Raw genomic sequence first — 15,397 nt, 5'->3', positions numbered from 1 at the left:
CTGATTGCAAAGCCTCTAAGGGACAGCAAGTGTAGTTACAGAGACCATGAGAGGCCATACATAGTGGTAACAGAGACCCTGAAGGGCAATATATGCTGCTATTGGATACAGAGACCATGATGGAGGGATATAATAATTAGCAGATGAGCATTGTGTGGTCACAGAGGCTTGAAGTGCAAGCAATTCTTCCATGAATCCACAATGATTTATCTGTGGGATAAATGTAACCATAGGGAAATTCTAGGGTTACCTGCTCGTTACATATAATCAGTTAGATTACAGAGACGTAGGGCTCAATTTTCCCCAATTATCTGTGCCCTTTTTTTGGCGTGCACCATTTTCTTTGGAGTAAATTAAAATCTCCAGTTTCCCCAAAGTTTCTGCGCTTGCGTACTTCACTTAGGTAGGATTTTTTAGGCTACATTTTTTTTTAACTCATTGGGGGCGTAACCTGCCACCTGCGCCAATTCTAGCCATTCAAGTTTGGCCAGTTCCGATTTACTCCAATTTTTCTTAAGCCGGCATATATCACCGCTCTGGAAAAACCTTCTGGGCAGTTAACAAAATCGGCGCAGGTAAGAGAATCAACGCAGCAGAGGCAGTTCCACGGCCCGGACAGCAGCAGCGGGGTGGGGAGAGGAGAAACGGGGGGAGAGGAGAGAGGGGGGGGAGAGGAAAGAGGGGAGGGGTCGGAGGTCCTAGCCTGGGCTAGGAGTGGCACCCGGCACCGGGAGGAGGAGCAAGGGAGGCCTTTCGGCCAGGTTAGCAACGGCACCCGGCACCAGCACCGGGAGGGGAGGGGGGGATAGACTGGCACCTGGCGCCAGCAGGGGAATGCGGGGGAGGGGGGGATAGACTTTTGGCATAAACACTTGAATAATTTAATGCTGGTAAGCTGCTGCAATGTGCAAGGTGCTTGTGCAGATTGCTGTGAGCTGGCCAGAGTGTGTTGTATGTTTCACTTTCCAGCCTCAGCCCACAGTGTGTCTCTCGTTACCCTGGCAAACCGATCTTTTTGGCGCAGACCTTAGGCTCCACCCCAAAGCTAAAGGACAGGCTAGGCGGTACCAAAATCAACAATTCAAACGGGGAAAGTTGGATGATTTTTTTTGGCGTAGTTGGGCCCCCAAAAAACAGGCGTAACTCTTCAAGTATGAAAAAAAATTACATTGGGGAAAATTGATCCCCTGGAGTCATTGTACCTTTGATACCTGTTTAGAGAGGCACAACATGCTGATTGGACCATCCACGTACCCAGGGCCCGAATTTGATGAAGGCCTCCACCCGCCCAAGTGCCACCCAAATACCGATATATAAAACTTTTACCGATATATAAAACGGAAGAGAGTGACTAAAGTAAATGTTGGTCCCTTAGAAGATGAGAAGGGGGATTTAATAATGGGAAATGTGGAAATGGCTGAGACCTTAAACAATTATTTTGCTTCGGTGGAAGACACAAAAACCATGCCAAAAATTGCTGGTCACGGGAATGTGGGAAGGGAGGACCTTGAGACAATCACTATCACGAGGGGGGTAGTGCTGGACAGGCTAATGGAACTCAAGGTAGACAAGTCCCCTGGTCCTGATGAACTGCATTTCAGGGTATTAAAAGAGATGGCGGAAGTTATAGCAGATGCATTCGTTATAATCTACCAAAATTCTCTGGACTCTGGGGAGGTACCAGCGGATTGGAAAGCAGCTAATGGAACGCCTCTGTTTAAAAAAGAGGGCAGACAAAAGGCAGGTAACTATAGGCCGATTAGTTTAACATCTGTAGTGGGGAAAATGCTTGAAGCTATCATTAAGGAAGAAATAGCGGGATATCTAGATAGGAATAGTGCAATCAAACAGACGCAACATGGATACATGAAGGGGAAATCATGTTTAACTAATTTACTGGAATTCTTTGAGGATATAACGAGCATGGTGGATAGAGGTGTACCGATGGATGTGGTGTAATTAGATTTCCAAAAGGCATTCGATAAGGCGCCACACAAAAGGTTACTGCAGAAGATAAAGGTACGTGGAGTCAGAGGAAATGTATTAGCATGGATCAAGAATTGGCTGGCTAACAGAAAGCAGAGAGTCGGGATAAATGGGTCCTTTTCGGGTTGGAAATCGGTGGTTGGTGGTGTGCCACAGGGATCGGTGCTGGGACCACAACTGTTTACAATATACATAGATGACCTAGAGGAGGGGACAGAGTGTAGTGCAACAAAATTTGCAGATGACACAAAGATTAGTGGGAAAGCGGGTTGTGTAGAGGACACAGAGGCTGCAAAGAGATTTAGATAGGTTAAGCGAATGGGCTAAGGTTTGGCAGATGGAATACAATGTCGGAAAATGTGAGGTCATCCACCTTGGAAAAAAAACAGTAAAAGGGAATATTATTTGAATGGGGAGAAATTACAACATGCTGCGGTGCAGAGGGACCTGGGGGTCCTTGTGCATGAATCCCAAAAAGTTAGTTAGGTGCAGCAAGTAATCAGGAAGGCGAATGGAATGTTGGCCTTCATTGCGAGAGGGATGGAGTACAAAAGCAGGGAGGTCCTGCTGCAACTGTACAGGGTATTGGTGAGGCCGCACCTGGAGTACTGCGTACAGTTTTGGTCACCTTACTTAAGGAAGGATATACTAGCTTTGAAGCGGGTACAGAGACGATTCACTAGGCTGATTCCGGAGATGAGGGGGTTACCTTATGATGATAGATTGAATAAACTGGGTCTTTACTCATTGGAGTTCAGAAGATGAGGGGTGATCTTATAGAAACATTTAAAATAATGAAAGGGATAGACAAGATAGAGGCAGAGAAGGGTTTCCACTGGTCGGGGAGACTAGAACTAGGGGGCACAGCCTCAAAATATGGGGGAGCCAATTTAAAACCGAGTTGAGAAGGAATTTCTTCTCCCAGAGGATTGTGAATCTGTGGAATTCTCTGCCCAAGGAAGCAGTTGAGGCTAGCTCATTGAATGTATTCAAATCACAGATAGATAGATTTTTAACCAATAAGGGAATTAAGGGTTATGGGGAACGGGCGGGTAAGTGGAGCTGAGTCCACTGCCAGATCAGCCATGATCTTTTTGAATGGCGGAGCAGGCTCGAGTGGCTAGATGGCCTACTCCTGTTCCTAATTCTTATGTTCTTATAAAGCACTGCCGATGGCCGCCGAGGTCCGTGACGTTTCTTTGGGCGGGGTTTTCATCACCCAGGTCCCTCGAAAGTCGGCGGGCGGCAAATCTGCGACATAAGTCACCAATCTGGGCGGCAGCCGGCGGGAGCTCTCATTCATGGCGGCAAAGGGGCTTGCCAACCAAGTGCCGCGAGAATGGAGTCGGGCCCACGGAGGGTCGAAGAACTAAAACTAAAAAGCATCAAAGACAAAAAAAAACATCTGATGACCTGCAGGGGATCCCATCCAGGTAAGTACCTGTAAAGAAATAATTTAAATAAACTTCACTAACCTTTTTTACAGCATCTTTACACTTACCGTTGAGGACAGAGCTGCCTGCACTCAGCGGTCCATCGCCATCCTGCCATTGACTTCCGCCGACTCCCGCCCGCATGAATATGGCATCTCGGCGAGCGGGAGTCTACTTACGCGCATCGGCCGGCGCTTTCCGACGGCTCTCCCCTCCTGCTCACTCCAAGCCACGATGAAAGTGGCACTGGGCAGTTCGAACAGAGGAATGGCAGCGGCAGTGGGCGACTATCGGCGGTAAAGCCATCACTTTCGGCCCCCAAGATCTGAGGAACACTTTATGTTAGATATGGAAACCCATTGAGGCATGGGACGTTGATTGTAGATTCCTGGAGGGACATTGCATTCTTGATATAGTCACTCAGAAGCATGTTACCTGCTGGTTACAGAGACCTGGAGGGACAATGTGTGCAAAGCAGACCTGGGCTTTTTCAGCCAAGCTTTAATACAATAGGTTTTCAAGGAAATGCTGAGGTTAGCCACAATACAAATGAGATCATAATGAAAAGGTTCAACACAGTAATTCTTTTCTGGGCTTCATTTTCTAATGCCTCATCTTTTCAGCAAATGTTAAAAAGAAGGTCTTAAGTTTATAGATAAGATAAAACTATTCCAAAAGTGTCAAAAAAAAACTAACGGTGAAGCCAAAAGATTTGTACTATCAGAAGAATCATAACTGAATAAAATTATTTAATCAGATGTACTGCTTTCATAAAACGATGTTGTTTGGATTAATATTTTTAAGATACAGTCTAGCCGGTATTTTCAGGGTCACCCTTTTAATCTTGTTCATTCTAGTAGCAATGCATAAGTCTTCATTACTCTGCCAGTGCTCAATCTGTTTATATGTCTGAACTATCTTTAGGTGATTCAGTCCATTACAGTTTTGCTCACTTTAACTCCCTTCCATATTCTGTCACTTTTAAGCCTTTGAAGCCAGACTAACTCAGGAAAGCCATTTCTGCAACTAACAATGTTTCTTTATCTTAAGGCATGCTATCTTACAGTCATCCAATAAAACAGGTAGGGGTTGAAATTGTGTAACGAACCGTTTGCAGCAGCGCAAAAGTATCGCCGGGCGCTATGCAAGGGACCCTTACGCAAACTTCCTGTTTAGCGCTCCAAGAAGGAAGTTGAGCGCTAAATCAAGCACTACCACTTCCCTTGGAGAGCTGAGGTCGGCAAGAGGGGCGGTAGCAGTGCAGCGCTGGCCAATGTCCAGGGCAGCGTTGCCGGGAATGGAGGTTCCTCCCCTCCCTTAAAGGGAAAGGCCATTGCTGCAGGCTCTGCTTTTCAACGATGTCCCTCATTGCGATGGCAGCCGTGATCCGTGACGATCAGCCCCAAGCACTCGAAGAGCGTGCAGGGCTGACCAACTGCGGCACTTGAAAATTTTCAAAACAGAACCTAAAGGATGAAAAAAAACAATGTTATACACACAAGTGGCCTTACCTTTAAATGCCGCTCCACAAGCGGCTGGCCTCCCTAACAACGTCTCCTGAACTGTCGCTTTTGTCGCCCAGTGATGCTGCAGGGGGACGGAACTGAAGTTCAGGTCCGGGGCGCTACCGGAGCGATGCGCAGCACGATGACGTCACGATCTCCAGGCGCAGGAGATCGTCATGCTACCGCCGCCGCAAGCTCCAGGGGAATTTAGCGTGTGTCAATACTCTCGCCATGCCCAGGCATAGAGCCGTTAGCGCCCCATCATCACCTCCCCCCCGCTCCCCCGGGAGGCGCTAATGGGTGGTGCAAACAAGGACAATTTCTAGCACGTAGTGTCAAAGTTTCATACAAATGGAGTCTGGTTAACAAAGAGATACATTCCTTTCCATCTCTTCATCAAATTGAAGCAATTGGCAGATAATGGGGGGGTTCTTCTTTTGAATTCAGAAATCAAATCTCTTGGACATATAGATTTATCCAGCTGCTCTATTTTTATGGTAATCTTTGCGTTTTCCAGTCTACTGGACACATCTAAGACTTTTGTCTAATTGTATTGATATTTAAGCCAAGCTGTTTGCTTGCTTCATAGATTGTATTAGCACCTGGAGGTCATCTGCACATCCAGCAATAACATTCACATTAAAATCTTGGGTTGTTTACAGAATGGCTTTTTAAATTTTACGCTTGTGTCATCTAACAAGATCTTGATAATTGTCTTAAATATTACATTGACGAGTATTGGAGAGAGGATACTGCTTTGTCTCATTTTTTGCCTATTTTAAACCCAGTAGATAGCCCACTGTTCATTCTGACACTACTGTTGGAGAGATTTTATTGCAAGAACTCTCCCAGGATTTTTTCACATTTTCTCAAGCCGTCTGTAATCTTATAGTGCTGTTTCTCCGAGTGCTGTTGAAAGTTTGTCTCACATCAGCAAAACTATGATAGAGGGGTCTGTCCCCTTCATAATATTTTTAGATTGTTGTCTGAGAGCGAACAAATGATTTACTGTGTCCCCATTTTTTCTGAACCCATTCTGTTCTTCACCTAAAAATTAATCAACTGTTTTAATAATTCATTTGGCCAAGGGAGTCATACGCGCTTTACTAGGGATAGACAGAAGGCAAATTCTATGATATATGCCCCTATTTGAAGCCCAGTATTATAGCTTTTCCACAGTCAGTGTTCATATTTTGTTGCACAGGTGGTGGATAAATTGAAGTATGATTTCCTAAGATTCTTTGCCCATTTCTGCCGGTTAACCGTATATAACAATAACTGCAACAACTTGTATTTATATATATATAAACCTCTCATATAAAAGAGCATCTCGAACATTTTGCAAATAGGGAGAGAAAGATATTGAGCAGGAAATGGGAAAGGTTAAGCCGGGAAGAGAATGAACAGTCAAAGATGTAGATTTTTAAGAGGCTTTTGAAGGAAGTGAGAAAGTTAAGGGGGCTGAAATTCGCCGTATTTGGGGCAATAACTTTTACAAGATTGACGATTTAGCGCCTGGTGAGATGGCCTGCAAAATTGTGGGAAATTCGTTACTTTTCCCTCAGAAATGAAGCGAGGCGGTATATGAGGCACTAATGGCCTCTGTGGTGTGATGCAGGGGCACTATTAATCCCTCTCTCCCCCCAATTTCACCTGATTTTCATTCACATAATGAGATTGCTGTTCATTCCAGTTCTTAAAGGGGATGTCGTTTCAGGCAGCACCTGGTCAATCCCATCATTTCTTCAGTTAACTGAGCAGCAAGGAAGGTGTGCAATGGCAGCTGCAAGGCATTAAGTAAGGAGCACACGGTTCAGCGACCTGGCATTGGAGACATTGGTGGGGGAAGTCGAGGGAAGGAGGGAGGTACTGTTCCCTCCATCTGGGAGAAGGCCTACACCACAGGCTTATAGAGCCATGTAGGCAGAGGTGGCTGCGGAGATGTCGGGCAGCACGGTGGTGGATAGAACACCCACACATTGTCGCACGAAATTCAACGACCTCACTGGGGTGGCCAAGGTGAGTACATGTTTCCACAACTCTTACATACCAGCCTCTGAGCCTCTGTCTGTTCACACTCTGAAAACAAGCACTTAACCCAGCAGGCAAGCACCACCCTACTCACACTCAGCCTTGCCTACATTCACAGCTATTTAACCATGGCAGGCATATCTTCCACATACATAGCTGGACTCTTACTCACACAGCTTCCCTTTGTTTTGCAGGCTAAGATGGCACACAACAGGATGGAGGAGCAGCAGACTGGAGGTGGGGAAGCTGAACTGCGCCAACTTTCCAATATAGAGGAGCGAGTGCTGCGGCTCATTGGCCCACAGCTGGTGGACCCCGCAGCTGCCGGAGACATCGAGCCCGCTGGGGGCAACAATAGTATCTTAAACCCCTCTTCTCATCCCACTTTTCCCTTAAACCAGATGGCCTTCTCACTTTCCACCTCCTCATTCAGTCTGCCTTCCTTGCTCCATTCCTGCCCCCCTGCCCTCACCTTAACGCAACTCTTGTGCCATTTATGCTTTCAGATAATGAGCCAGCAGAGGAACCAGCACTGTGCCTGAGCCCCCCCACCAACCCAGTCACAAGGGAGAAGAACAGGGGGATGAGGAGGAGCCAAGCACTGCTTCACTGCTTCCCTCACCCGTAGGAACCAGCTCAAATACTGATGCTATGCGGTCATTAGAAGATAGTTCCGGACATGGGTATGTACTGAGTGATGCACCGGAGCCTAGCGGGCTGCAGCACAGTCAAGGGGAAAGGAAAGCTTGGGAACCATCTCCCTGGAGGGCGAGTTCTGCTGCACAGGACTCAGATGAAGACCTTGTTGGGGAGACATTCATACAACGGGTGATGGCCATGCACTCCGACATGATAGGTGCAATGGCAAGGGTGCCCAAGAGCCTGTCGCAAGTGAAGGAGCATGGAGGAGTCCGCCTCCCGCATTGTAGACTGCTCTGCGCACACCATGGAGCCCATCATTGTCAGTGTGCAGACGATGGTGGACTCCCAGGCAAACCGTGTGGATCCAGACCTGATGACGCGTGTCATGGGCAATGTGGCAGCTTCCATTGCGACACAGGTGGAAGCAACGCAACGTCTTGGTGCTGCAATAGAGTCAATGGTTGCTCGCAAGGAAGCTCAGACTGCTCTGATGCAGCCTCAGCTTAATGCCATGCAATGTCTTGGTGATGTCATGAAGTCTCAGCTGCTGGGTCCACCACAGTCGACCAGGGATCTCACGGTGTCACAGCAGCCCATCAATCTGTGCTCCAGCAGATTGGGGGGATTCTGAGGTGCTGCCCCGGGGGAGTGGCAGTGGGTCATTGGAGCAGGAACATGCTGTCCTCTCTCAGGATGATAGCATGCTTGATCCCACCACTGCCACTCCGCCATTGCACGTCGCTGCCTGTCACCCAGCCAGCCCAGACTGCCGCCGCGCAGCCTGAGGTGATGCAGTCTGCAGCCGGGCCTGCCATGCCTAGAGCTGGCCGAGGGCACCCTGCAAGGCCATCTATAGTCTCTGGACCTGATACACCACAGTTTTCCACCTGCCATGCTGCAGCCACAGGGAAGATACTGCAGAGAAGTAGTAGAATAGATGGACGCAAAAGGGGCTATAAGGAAATGCACAAGGGTGATGATTAAATACAGAGTTATACATTTTATTCTTGTTTGATAAATTGAGATTGGAATGTTTAATGTTTGTTGTTGTCTCTCATTTCAGTGTTGGGGATTTGGTATGAAGGGCAAATTGATGTGGTGATGGGGACGTCCTCAGGAACCGGGATGTTGGATGGAAATGAGTGGAAACGAGCTCCAATGAGATGGTCGCGGATCTCCCTTGCAGGATCACGATGGACTCGCTGCCTCCTCCATCGCAGCTGTTGCTGCTGCTGCTCCTTCTCATCCTCCTGCAGTTGCTTCTCCTCCTGGTCCTCCTCATCCTCCTGAGGTTAGTATGGCTATGTCTGGTGGCAATGGCTGAACCCTCACCATGGCCAGGTTGTGCAGCATGCAGCAGACGACGACGAATAGGGACACCTGCTCAGGGTTAGGGTTAGAGTGGTCAAGGCAACGGAACTGTTGCTTCAGCTCTCTGGTGGTCTACTCAATGATGTTTCTGGTGGCGTCATGGCTCGCATTGTATGATGCTGGGCAGGAGTGGTGGGGTTACGGAAGGGAACCATGAGCCCGGTGGAGAGTGGCTAGCCCTTGTCTCCGAACAGCCAGCCACGAGCTTCATTTGGGGGCTGGAACAGAGTTAGCACACTGGTCTGGCACAGGGTGAAGGCATTATGGCTGCTGCCAGGATAGTGGGCATTGCCGATCATTATTTTGCATGTATGGTCGTACACTAACTGTACATTCAGAGTGGAAGCCTTTGCAATTATGGAAGATTTCTGGATTGTGCTGCGGTGCCCTCAAATCAATATGGGTGCAGTCAATGGCGCCCTGCACCATGGGGAAGTTCGCTATCCTGGCAAAGCCACATGCACGCTCGTGCTGCTTCTCTCTGCTCATGGGGAACATAAGAACATAAGAAATTGGAGCAGGAGTAGGCCATTTGGCCCCTCGAGCCTGCTCCGCCATTCAATATGATCATGGCTGATCTGATCATGGACTCAGCTCCACTACTCTGCCCGCTCCCCATAACGCTTTACAACTTTATCGCTCAAAAATCTGTCTATCTCAGTCTTAAATATATTCAATGACCCAACCTCCACAGCTCTCTGGGGCAGAGAATTCCATAGATGTATAACCCTCTGAGAATAAATTCCTCCTCATCTCAGTTTTAAGTGTGGCCTCACCAATACACTGTACAGTTGTAGCAGGACGCTCTGCTTTTATATTCTATCCCCCTTGCAATAAAGGCCAGCATTCCATTTGCCTTCCTGATTACTTGCTGTACCTGCATACCAACTTCTTGTGCTTCATGCACAAGGACCCCCAGGTCCCTCTGTATTTGCAGCATTTTGTAATCTCTCTCCATTTAAATAATAATTTGCTTTTCTATTATTTCTGCTAAAGTGGATAACCTCACATTTTCCCACATTATACTCCATCTGCCAAATTTTTGCCCACTCACTTAGCCTGTCTATAATCTCTTTGCAGATTTTTTGTGTCCTCCTCACAATTTGCTTTCCCACCCATCTTTGTATCATCAGCAAACTTGGCTACGTTACACTCAGTCTCTTCATCCAAGTCATTAATATAGATTGTAAAGCGTTGAGGACCCAGCACCGATCCCTGCGGCACCCCACTAGTCACTGTTTGCCAACTGGAAAATGACCCATTTATCCCGACTCTCTGTTTTCTTAGTTAGCCAATCCTCTATCCATGCTAATATATTACCCCCAACCCCGTGAACATTTATCTTGTGCAGTGACCTCTTATTTGGCACCTTATCAACTGCCTTCTGGAAATCCAAATACACCACATCCACTGGTTCCCCCTTATTCACTCTGCTCGTTACATCCTCAAAGAACTCCAGCAAATTTGTCAATCATGATTTCCCTTTCATAAAACCATGCTGACTCTGCTTGACTGTATTATGCTTTTCCAATTGTCTCGCTATAGCTGTCTTAATAATAGACTCCAGCATTTTCCCAATGACAGATGTTAGGTTAACTGGTCTATAGTTTCCTGGTTTTTTCTGCCTCCTTTTTTAAATAGGGTTGTTACATTTGCGGTTTTCCAATCCGCTGGGACTGTCCCAGAATGCAGGGAATTTTGGTAGATTACAACCAATGCATCCACTATCTCTGCAGCCACTTCGTTTAAGTGGTCTTTTAAGATGTTACTCCAGGAAGGAGATGCAGTCCCAATGGATGCCAAACTGAGAGTTGTTGGAGTCCTGTTGCACCCTGGAAAGGTCCATTACCATAGAAATTGAGAGCGACGGTGACCTTGACTGCCACTGAGAGAGCCGTCCTCACCCTGGTCTGAGGCTCGAGGTCTGGTTGCAGCAAATGGCATAGTTCTGTGACCACATCCTTCCTGAAGTGCATCCTTTGCACACACTGCTCCTCAATGAATTAGATGTAGGAGAACTGCTGCCGGAATACCCTGGGAGAATAAGTCTTTCTGTTACCACACCTGTGGCACCTTCTTCCTCTGGCTGCATCTTGATGTGCTTCTCCCTGTGCTGCCTCCTGTACTTGTCCATGTTGTGCTGGATGTGCTTCTCTGTGCCTCTCCCTTTCCCTCTCCCTTTCCCTCTCCTTTTCTATCTCCCTTCCATCTCCCTGAGGCGTACTCCACCGCCATAGTTGCCCGGGAACTCAGATGTTTTGACATTAACATCGCCACCCTCAGCGAGACCCGACGGGCAGGGGAAGGCCAGTTGAAGGAACAGGGTGGAGGTTACACCTTCTTCTGGAAAGGGAAACCAGAGGCAGAACACCACCTTCATGGAGTCAGCTTTGCCGTCAAGAATGAGCTGGTCGACCGCCTCAAAGACTCCCCCTGTGGTGTCAATGAACGCCTCATGACTCTCCATATCACCCTATCTTGGAACCAATGTGCCACAGTCATCAGTGAGTACGTCCCCACACTCGATGCAACGGATGAGGCTAAAGAGGGTTTTTATTCCAACCTCGAGACATCCTTGTCCCGTGTCCCCACGGACGACAAATTGATCCTCCTGGGTGATTTTAATGCCAGGGTTGGCAAAGACACAGCCCTCTGGGGAGGCGTGATTGGCAGAGAGTGGGTAGGGAAAGCCAATTCCAGCGGTACCCTACTCCTGACAAAAAGTCGAGAACATGAACTCCTCATTCAACACCCTGTTCTGCCAGAGGGACAAATACAAGGCATCATGGCAACACCCTCGCTCCAAACACTGGTACCTGCTTGACTATGTCATCATCCGAGCCAGGGATCGCAAGGATGTATGCATCACCCACGTTATGACAGGAGCTGATGACTGCTGGATGGACCACCACCTAATCCGATCCATCATCAACATTAACATTGCCCCAAAGCAGAGGGGACAGCAGAAACAGTTCTGCAAAAAAGTTAAAGCCGGGGCACTTAGAGACCTAGCTAAGAGAGCCCTATACAGCCAGCACCTGCCTCACAGCCAATGTGGCGTGCCTTGATGACCCTGAAATGCTGAATCCCCAAAGTGCTTGGTCTGCCCTCCAGGCCTCTATAACCAGTGCCTGTGAAGAGACACTTGGTCATTCAACCAGAAAACATCAGGACTGGTTTGATGAAAATGATCAGGAGATCGAAGAACTAATAGCGCAAAGCATTTCTGAGTCTCAAGCAACAACCCAACTCGGGAGCTGCAAAACAACATTACAGACGGCTCAAGGCTCAGGTCCAACAAAAAACTCGAGACCTAAAGAACAGGTGGTGGATGGAGAAAGCACAGGAGATACAACAACTGGCCGACAGCCACGATATGCGAGGACTCTTCGCTGCAGCCAAGGCCACCTATGGTGCAAACTCCCAAGGCCCCACCCCAATCCTGGCCAAGAACGGGGAAACACTCATCAAGGACACCAAGGCTGTCAGGGCCCGATGGAAGGAGCACTTTGAAGATCTTCTCAATCAAGACTCTGCCTTTGACTCGAGTGTTCTCGATTCCATCCCGCAGCATACCACCCGCCACCAACTCAGTGAAACTCCAACGTTACACGAGGTTGGCAAAGCCATAAAACAGCTTAAGAATAACAAGGCTACGGGTGCGGATGGAATCCCTGCTGAGGTGCTTAAATGTGGCGGAGAAGCGCTGTTGGCGCAGATACATGACCTCATCTCTCTCACCTGGAGGGAGGAGAGCATGCCGGAAGATCTCAGAGATGCAGTGATTGTGACCATCTTTAAAAAGGGGGACAAGTCCGACTGCGGCAACTACAGGGGAATCTCCCTGCTTTCAGCCACTGCGAAAGTTGTCGCTCGAGTTCTCCGCAATCGTCTTCTCCCTGTGGCCGAGGAGCTTCTCCCGGAATCACAATGCGGATTTCGTCCCCTACGGGGCACAACAGACATGATCTTTGCAGTGCGACAGTTGCAGAAAAAATGCAGGGAGCAGCGCCAGCCCTTATACATGGCTTTTCTCGATCTTACACTGGGTTTTGACACTGTTAACCGTGAGGGTCTATGGAGCGTCCTCCTCTGTTTCGGATGCCCCCAAAAGTTTGTCAACATCCTTCGCCTGCTTCACGATGACATGCAGGCCGTGATCCTTACCAACGGATCCACTACAGACCCAACCCACGTCCGGACCGGGGTCAAACAGGGCTGCGTTATCCCTCCAACCCTTTTCTCAAACTTCCTCACCGCCATGCTCCACCTCACAATCAACAAGCTCCCCACTGGAGTGGAACTAAACTACAGAACCAGTGGGAAGCTGTTTAACCTACGCCGCCTCCAGGCCAGGTCCAAGATCACCCCAACCTCTGTCGTTGAGCTGCAGTATGCGGACGATGCCTGCGTCTGTGCACATTCAGAAGCTGAACTCCAGGATATAGTCAATGTATTCACTGAGGCATATGAAAGCATGGACCTTATGCTTAACATCCGTAAGACAAAGGTTCTTCACCAGCCTGTCATCGCCACACAGCACTGCCCTCCAATCATCAAGATCCACGGAGCGGCCCTGGACAACGTGGACCATTTCCCATATCTCGGGAGCCTCTTATCAACAAAGGCAGACATTGATGTGGAGATTCAGCATCGCCTCCAGTGCGCCAGCGCAGCCTTCGGCCGCCTGCGGAAAAGAGTGTTTGAAGACCAGGCCCTCAAATCTACCACCAAACTCATGGTCTAGAGGGCTGTAGTAATACCCGCCCTTCTGTATGGGTCTGAGGCATGGACGATGTACAGAAGGCACCTCAAGTCGCTGGAGATATATCACCAACGATGTCTCCGCAAGATCCTGCAAATCTCCTGGGAGGACAGGTGCACCAACATCAGTGTCCTCGACCAGGCTAACATCCCCAGTATTGAAGCACTGACCACACTCGATCAGCTTCGCTGGGCAGGCACATAGTATGCATGCCAGATACGAGACTCCCGAAGCAAATGCTTTATGCGGAGCTCCTTCATGGTAAACGAGCCAAAGGAGGACAGCAAAAAGCCTCCCTGGTAAAGTGCGACATCACCACTGACACCTGGGAGACCCTGGTCGCAGACCGCCCGAGGTGGAGAAAGTCCATCCGGGAGGATGTGAGCTCTTTGAGTCTCGATGCAAGGAGCATGAAGAAGCCTGGTGCAGGCAGCGGAAGGAGTGCGCGGCAAACCAGCCCGACCGACCCCTTCCCCCGATGAATGTCTGTCCCAGCTGTAACAGGGTCTGTGGCTCTCGTATCAGACTGTTCAGTCATCAAATTACTCACTTTGTGAGTGGAAGCAAGTCCTCCTCGATTCCGAGGGACTGCGTATGATGATGATGATGATGCTCCATGGGCCTCTCCGTATGGTACTTCCTCTCTTTGTCATAGCCTTTCTCCCTCTCTCGATGCCTTTCCCTCTGTAATTGGCAGTGCCTTTGTCTTCGGTGAAGCATCCTCTGTCGGTGAAGTCGGAGCAGACGGTCGAGTGCCAGCACAGCCCCCATGAAGCGACAGAACTGGCACAACATCGAAACTGCTGTGCGTGAAACGGGTGAAAAGGTAGGAGGCAGAACAATGGCTGAGTAAAAAATTGCTGCGATCTGCCCAGCAGCCACATTGACTAACTGTTGCAAACCAGAAATAGGTAATGGCCGACAAAAAAAAACTTGGCAAGATGGTGCCACTAATAGCGCTGGTGCATCCAATTCCCAACTGCAACTCAACAGCTCAAGCTGTCGTTGTCATCGGCAGGTACTAAGATCTGCTGCGAGGGGCAATTTCACTTCCGGGGTTTGTATGGGGGCGATGCGCACGGCGATGACATCATCATTGCCGAGTGCCGCCGAGGGGGGCGCTCGCCCGAGGAGCAGGATGCCACCTGGTAGCGCCTCTGCAAATACCCCAGCCTATTCCGCGTTAGATGATTGTCTCACCACGCCTCGTTAGCACCTCACAGAGACGCTAACGGCCATTGCTAAAAGGGGTAATTTCGGCCCCAAGATATCTGGAAGTAAATCTTAGGAACTAAGATTGTCCCTTTGTGGTACACTTACTGTGAAGTATATATTAATGGAATTTCACTAAATTCTGGTTCATACAACTTGGGACACAGGAGGAATTCACCAGGCTCTCCTTTAATGCAAGTCTAAATTATTGCTTATAAGTGACCATAGGCATTTCTCAGCAGTGTTCAGTTTTGACCAGTCTTCCTCCTCCCATTGGTTGTCTGACACTGAGACCCACAGCAGATGTACCAATTAATATGTTTCATCAGTGTTTGATAATAGGATATGAAGCTCTGTGATGTAAAATGCTTTGATGTCGTTGAAAAGAAAAGAAGCTTTTGGGCCATAATCCAACTTGAAGAAACCTTCAGATTCTGAAAAAATGAAAATGA

General features: G+C 48.5%; 1 long non-coding RNA gene across 2 annotated transcripts in view; it reads left to right on the top strand.

Moving 5' to 3' along the window:
* Positions 1–15,397, top strand: part of LOC139276168 (uncharacterized) — a 169,846-nt gene that overhangs the window by 135,789 nt on the left and 18,660 nt on the right. For both annotated transcript variants that reach the window (XR_011595830.1, XR_011595829.1), the window contains exon 5: positions 8,661–8,888. This is a non-coding gene — a long non-coding RNA (uncharacterized lncRNA). The remainder of the gene's footprint in view (positions 1–8,660; positions 8,889–15,397) is intronic.

Source organism: Pristiophorus japonicus, chromosome 11, assembly GCF_044704955.1.
Source record: "Pristiophorus japonicus isolate sPriJap1 chromosome 11, sPriJap1.hap1, whole genome shotgun sequence".
Taxonomy (NCBI): domain Eukaryota; kingdom Metazoa; phylum Chordata; class Chondrichthyes; family Pristiophoridae; genus Pristiophorus; species Pristiophorus japonicus.
This window is presented reverse-complemented; position numbering and strand designations above follow the sequence as displayed.